General features: G+C 48.2%; 1 long non-coding RNA gene across 1 annotated transcript; it reads left to right on the forward strand.

Moving 5' to 3' along the window:
• The first annotated feature begins 1,752 nt into the window (after positions 1 to 1,752).
• Positions 1,753 to 2,495, forward strand: LOC115252591 (uncharacterized). Its single transcript, XR_003890926.1, has 3 exons — positions 1,753 to 1,962; positions 2,047 to 2,152; positions 2,274 to 2,495. It is a non-coding gene; the product is annotated as an uncharacterized lncRNA (long non-coding RNA).
• The last annotated feature ends 3,921 nt before the right edge of the window (positions 2,496 to 6,416 follow it).

Below are 6,416 nucleotides of genomic sequence, written 5' to 3' on the forward strand. Positions count from 1 at the left end.
TACCGCTTTTCTACAGGTGATTTGGGGAGAATCACCTGTAAAAAACCCTCATTTCAAATGCAACGATGGACGGAGGACAGTCGTCCCGTCAGCCTGGACACGAGATCATAAAATAAATGATTAATCATCACAATCAGTGGTCCAAACAGATGTGCTGTTTTGTTGAACCTGAAGCTCATGAACAGGATTATTGATGTTTTTTCTGAATCGATAACATAATCCCATTGTCCTGTCAGATTAGCTCTGATATCCCATTACAGGACCAATTTCCAGCCTGATGGCTTCATTACTGAGCAGCACTGGTTCTCTATCCAAAGCCCCCCCACCCCCGACCGCTGAACTTCTGGTGCACTTCCCAACTCTGACCAGTAGGGGCGCTGCTGTTGCTGATTCTCCCTCCACCTGTAAGATAAATGGAACGCTCTTTTTTATGTCCCCGTGTACGAAACACTTAAAATCACTTGCCAGAGAAAAACATGCCGTCGCTCCCCCGGGGGCTAACGGGGAGGCAACGGGACATGTGCCTGATGCAGACACGTGCGCCTGGGAACCACCTGTGGAAATAAAGGCAGTGCAGGGAGATGACAGATTGTGTTACTACACACACAGGGACGCTTAATTCAGCTGGTTTGGTATTAACAGCCAAAATTAAAATGCAAAAAAGTATAAGAACAGGTCATGGGCAAACAGGGAGCGCGCCCTAATGTGTTACATTAGCATTAGCACCACTGTTTAACAGCGCCGAGGCCAATTAAAGATTTAAGAGGCTCCCCCATCAAAGGGACGTAAAGGGAAATAAATATTAATGAACCAACCAACACGTGGTTGAAAGGCCTGAAAGTTGGCAAAATCATAAAGGAGCAAGGGGCTGAATGCTGGGGGAAGGGGGGGGGGGGGTGTACTGCTGCGGTCCAATTCCCAGGACACATTTCGGGGACGCATCAGGCTGTTTGAGTTATTTTAGCATTATTTACCCACTCGTGAGTCTTTATTTGCGGTTAGTGTGTTCAGCCTGGTCCCGTAGCCCCTATGCCCCCCCCCCCCCACCTGTCTGTTCCCCACCTGTGTCTCTCCTCCCTCCTCCTCCGGCCTGAGAGCCGCCTGCTCTCCTGTTGATTGGGCAGCAGCTCCAATGAGGTATATTAATGCTTCACGCTGAACCTGGAATCTTTTATGTTGGACGGATCCGGCTTAAGAGAGCTCTGGTGGTGGACGTTCATCAAAAACACCCCCCCCCCCCTCCCCGAACGTCTCCTCCTTGTTTAAATCAGCTTATTTTGTGAATAGGGCTTTCAGGGTTGTGTAAATGAATGTGCCGTGTTTGTCCTCTTCCTAACCCCGCGTGGGGGGAGCAGGACGATAATTGTCCCAGGTTTTATCCTCTCATGACTCACAGTTCTGCCTCCGTCTGGACCACAAGGACCCCCTGGTCCCTTCATGCAGGCATGTAAAAAGTCTGTGTCCTCAGGCTTGGATGCGAAATCCTTTATAATGGATGCTTTTTGGGGGTGATTATCAAAGGACACGGAATGTTTTGGAATAAAGTAGAGCACCTACAGACTAATGTGTGGGTTTATATTAATATTTAGAGGTGGCTTCTCTGGGCGGTTAATAGAATAAAGATGCTTCGGTGCAGCAGCTGGGTGCCGTGTCGGCCACAGCCAAGCAGGCTGCTGTTGGTTATGACTCCATATTTTATTAGAAAAGTGTTGTTTCCATTAACCCCATTAACCTGTGTCAATAGGTCAGGAGGAACTTTAAATTCAGTTCCTTTATCGTGATGGAGAAATGAGTCCTGAAAATACCAAAGAGTCACCTAATCGCCTTAGAGTTGGGGTCTGGCTTCCACGTCCTCTGCTGTGCGTTTTACTGGTTACTGATTTCCAAAGAAGGTTCCTCACCACCAAGCGCAGAAGCCGGATCAAGCCCCCAACACGCAGAGGCTTGGAACCACAAACAGAGGTGCTAGCGTCGAGTCGTCCTGATTAATTATTCAACACTGGCAAAACTGCATTTCATGTCCGTGGAACCTTATCTGTCCTCCAGCGTGTACCACCGCTTGATGATTTATTTACTGGGTGGAATTCGTGGGTGGAAAAATCAAAGGTGGCGTGGACCGTCTTGGTTTTTACCGGGATCGCCGCTAACGGAGGTTAGCTTCTGCCGCTGCCGTTGGAGGGGCGGGTTGAGGATGAAAGCGGCTTCGTCTGCCACGCATGAATATTCAATGACCTCGGGATCGTGATTAAAGGCTCCCGCTTGTTTCTTTGCAGGCTTCCTGTGATCAAACGTGGAGGTCGTCGCGGTTCCTGACCAGCGTTCCCTAAAAAACAAGTTTTTACCAGGTGGTGTGAGACCAAGGCCTGATGATGGACTCTTTCTCTCCTGGGAACCATTATCCTGATGATCTTTTCATTCCCTCTGGATCCTCCCCTCCTTCTGCCCCTGGAAACATTTGTGTTAAAACCAATAAAGAAAGGCTTCCTGTCTGAGAGCGGCGTCTCGAAGAACGCTTTCTTCAAGCTTGTGTGTTTTTGCATTTTGTTCAGGGTTGAAAGGCATTTTCACACGGGCGAACCATGAGGGAGGGAAACATTTGTTCTATACATGATTGCTTTATTCCTCCCCCCGAAATGTGAGGGAACTGGCGCTGGGGCTGAATCTCCAAAGAGAAGGAGAGATCAAAATGGCATTTTAATATGGTCTGAAGTCAGCGCCCGTCGTTGTTGTTGTTGTTGTTCCGCAGGAGACGGAATAAAGAGGCAGGTGAGTCCCGACACTCCTCGCAGTCCCGAGAGCACATTAGGGAGATTAATGAAGAGTGAAGGAAAGAGAGGAACATGTAAAGATCTGCAGGGGCCACGCCGTTCTGAGGATGCGCTGATGGAGGCGGGAGGTCCAGGAGGCAGAGGAGCCTCCTGTTTGAATCCTCAAACCTGAGATTATTTCACATATTCCTGTTTTGATTTGTGGATTTGTTCATGTTGGCCACACAGGCATCACGTTTCCATCTGTAACCCCCTCCTGTTTCCTCCTTTACTTCATTCTCGGACCCCCCCCCCCCTTTATTTAGTCCTTGTCTTCCTCCTTTTGTTTGTTTCTCAACAATTTCCACCCCCCTCCCTCGGGATCATCCTGCTTTCCCACTTCTTCCCTTGACTGCTCCTTGTACCTTCCACCTTATCCTGATTTTCCCCTTCGCAGTTCCTCAAATTCCCATTGAAGCTTTTTGGGCTAAATTGCCACCTCTGGACCTGTGGGTTTGCTTCACAATGCAGTTACTCTTTGAATTTATCTAATTTTATGCCCCAAAATGCTTCATTTCCCCCAAAAGGATACAGCAGCTTTCCAAAAAAAGCCCCCAAAACAGGATCATTGCAGTCAGGCACCTGTGGGGGGATCTGGAGGTTGTATTTGTCGGAGTAGTGCGCTCGTCTCCACAAATAAAACAGGCTGATCACCCCACAGCTCCTCCGTCTAAAGGAAAGTCACATGACCTTTACTACGTATACACGGCCTCGTTCCATCGGTATGTGGATTTTCCTAACAAAGCTTTCTGTCGGTGAATCTTCATCCATATTATTGGAACTCACCGATCAAGTCTGGCTAATGGGAACGAATCATATTCTGCAGAGAAACTGATCCATGAGCACCGCAGGAGGCAGTGATGGTGATTATCAGGCTTGAACCGGCTTCAGGACTCAAAGGCTGGTTTCTGCTCCGTGAGGGGTCCTCATGCAGGGAGGATGGAGGATGATTATAATTAATATTAAGAAACAAGAGCCATCATCAACTTTTGCTGCTCTACTGTCAACAGCCTTCCAGATGTTGGCTGGACTGGTGGGAAAAAGGACACGGACGTGTTTCATTTGCTGTAATACCACGAGTGGCCACTCACATTTAAAACGCTCTTTCAACATCTGCACAGGTGCACATGCTGTCTGTGCACCTGAGCGACAAGTCAAAATGGCTGCTTCCCTTCTGCTGCCAGGCCGGAGAGCCTGAGGCTGCCCTCAAAAACAAGAATCTCTATTCTTCAGTTTGAACCTCAGCGTGGCTTCGTGAAGCGATGTAAGCGTGGAGCTGTTATAAAGCCGCATTTAAAAATGCTCAAATCTGTCTAAATAAGTACCAGTTTACCCGTCTTGAAACCAGGAAAACAACATTGTGGCTGTATTTTCTGTCTCGTCGCCTCACATTGCTTTTATTGATTTCTGGCTGCTGGTCTGTGTTCTCAGGCATCATTTTATCTGGGATTAATCGCTGCCTGCTACTTTAATCTCTCCAAAATGTCTCTGCTCATTAATAATCTAATTTGCATGTTTAAAATTACTACGTCTATCTGCTTATCAGTGTTGCATCATATTCTACCATTCAAACCAGGCTGCTGAGCGATTAATGTTGATGTGATTTGTAATTGAATCATCTTGAATTGATTTATCTGCCGCATCACTGATGTGGCATTGTGTGTTCTTATTAATCTTGCACGTTGTGTTAGCTGTCGCCGCACGTTTAAATCAGCCTTCAGGCACACGCGGCTTTTATAAACCTCCACCGCAGGGCCTCGATGGGGCCCACAAGTGCCCCTCGTGTGTGGTGATGGAGTTGTGAAAATAGGAGCCCCAAATTCCAGATGCTGTAAGTGACAGTAGCTCTTGAACGCCATCAAAATCCCAATAAATCAAAGGGATTTTGCCTCAAAGGCAGATTTTCGGTGGACAGGCTGCCGTGTGGTTAGCATCCCACCTTCTACCTGACTCTGTGGCACTTTTTTCCTCCTGCGCGACACGTTGTGCTGTGCTAATGGCCGGCCGCTTGACTCCTGCCCTTAATTGAATCAGCGCTAACCGTCTGCGGGCCAGATGTGTCATCGAGCACCGGTTTAGTTTTCCCCTCCGATGGATGCTGACACGGACCAACTCACGCGTCAGTGACTCGTCCTTTGTTTGGAACGCTGGTTTAAAAACACACCGCCGGCTTAAACCTGATTGATAAGCAGCTGTGGCACTTGTGCTTTGATGACTGGGCCCCCGCAACGGCCCGCACGTGGTATCTCCCACACTGCAGCCACACAGTTAAGCTGCCTGCTGCGCTGTCTTCCCTTAACGCCATTACTCTGAAACAATAGTGGCTAATAGGCTTCGCTAAACGTCCAGAAACCCAGTCGATGGGGGGATAAAAGGAGGTGAGGAGAAAATAAACTGTAATAAACAAAGCAAAGTGGCGGCGAGGGTGAGGGAGGGAGGGAGAGAGGGAGGGAGGGAGTGAAGGAGTTATGTGCTAAATGGCTGTGGGAAAATTGCTAAACGAGAATGACCTGGCCGGGACGCGAAGGGTAGGAGGCTGTCAGGTTCGACCGCGCAGCCTGGGAACCCGTGTTTGGGTGTTTATTGGTTTTTGCGGCGCGACCCAGCAGTCAGAAAAATAGCGCGAGCGGAGCGGCTGACTATATTTCCGAACAGGAGCTCCGCTGTGCCGGTGGGCCGTAACAGCCTTAATAATTGCTTCAGGCGGCGGCGCCATTGTGCGCCTGCGTTAATGGCACACAGGCCTTCGCCCGCTCCTCCTCACAATTGGACCAAGGAGCAGAAAGGTACAAAACAACGCGTGTTCGCTCCCGCCATTAACTTTGAGTCGCCTAAACGCAGTCTTGGATGCGCCAAGGTAAACGAAAAGCCGCCATTTTTACCCCCCTCCGCTGCTTTATTCTTCACGTTTTTCGGACTATCGCGCCTCCTGACATTTACCGTGCGGCAGATTTCATTTCCTCTGTGCCGGCGTTCCGTGGGGCCCCACATTATTCAGTCATTTCCAGCTGAGATAAACATTTTTCCCCCTGACTTGTTAGACCTTTTGCTTCTGGGTGCTTTACATTATTAAGCAGGATTTTTCCTTTACTGTACAGCTTCCCCCCGCCGGCCCTACAGAACCTACGCGTACGGAGCGTTTACGTCGCTTTAATGTACAGGATTTTAATTTTTGAATACGAGTGTTAACATGGCTCAGAGCGATTCCGCAGCGTCAGAGCTGATTAATGATGGATGCTGGGTGGGCACAAAATGCTGCGTTCACAACCAAAGTTAACGTTGACGTATCGAGTGTCACCTTGGAATAATTAACCTAAACACACTTTTCCTTCTTGGCTTTAGGACTTCAGATATGCTGAATTTAAGGGCAACTTAATGAATGAATGCTTAATCACTTTCCTGCATGTTCGCTTTTCTTCAAAGGGCAGAAAAGTTTGCAGATTTACTTTAAATAACGCGGCAGAGAGGACGCTTGTGTTCAGTTAAATAACGCGCTCGCCTCCCTTTGAGGGGGAAAAAAAGCAAATAACTACATGAAGTGGAAAACTGCTAATCTATTTTTGACAATTGTGTGTGTAGGAGATGAAAACGTGTCCAAAATAACATAAT

The sequence above is a fragment of the Takifugu rubripes genome, chromosome 15 (genome assembly GCF_901000725.2).
Source record: "Takifugu rubripes chromosome 15, fTakRub1.2, whole genome shotgun sequence".
Taxonomy (NCBI): Eukaryota; Metazoa; Chordata; class Actinopteri; order Tetraodontiformes; family Tetraodontidae; genus Takifugu; species Takifugu rubripes.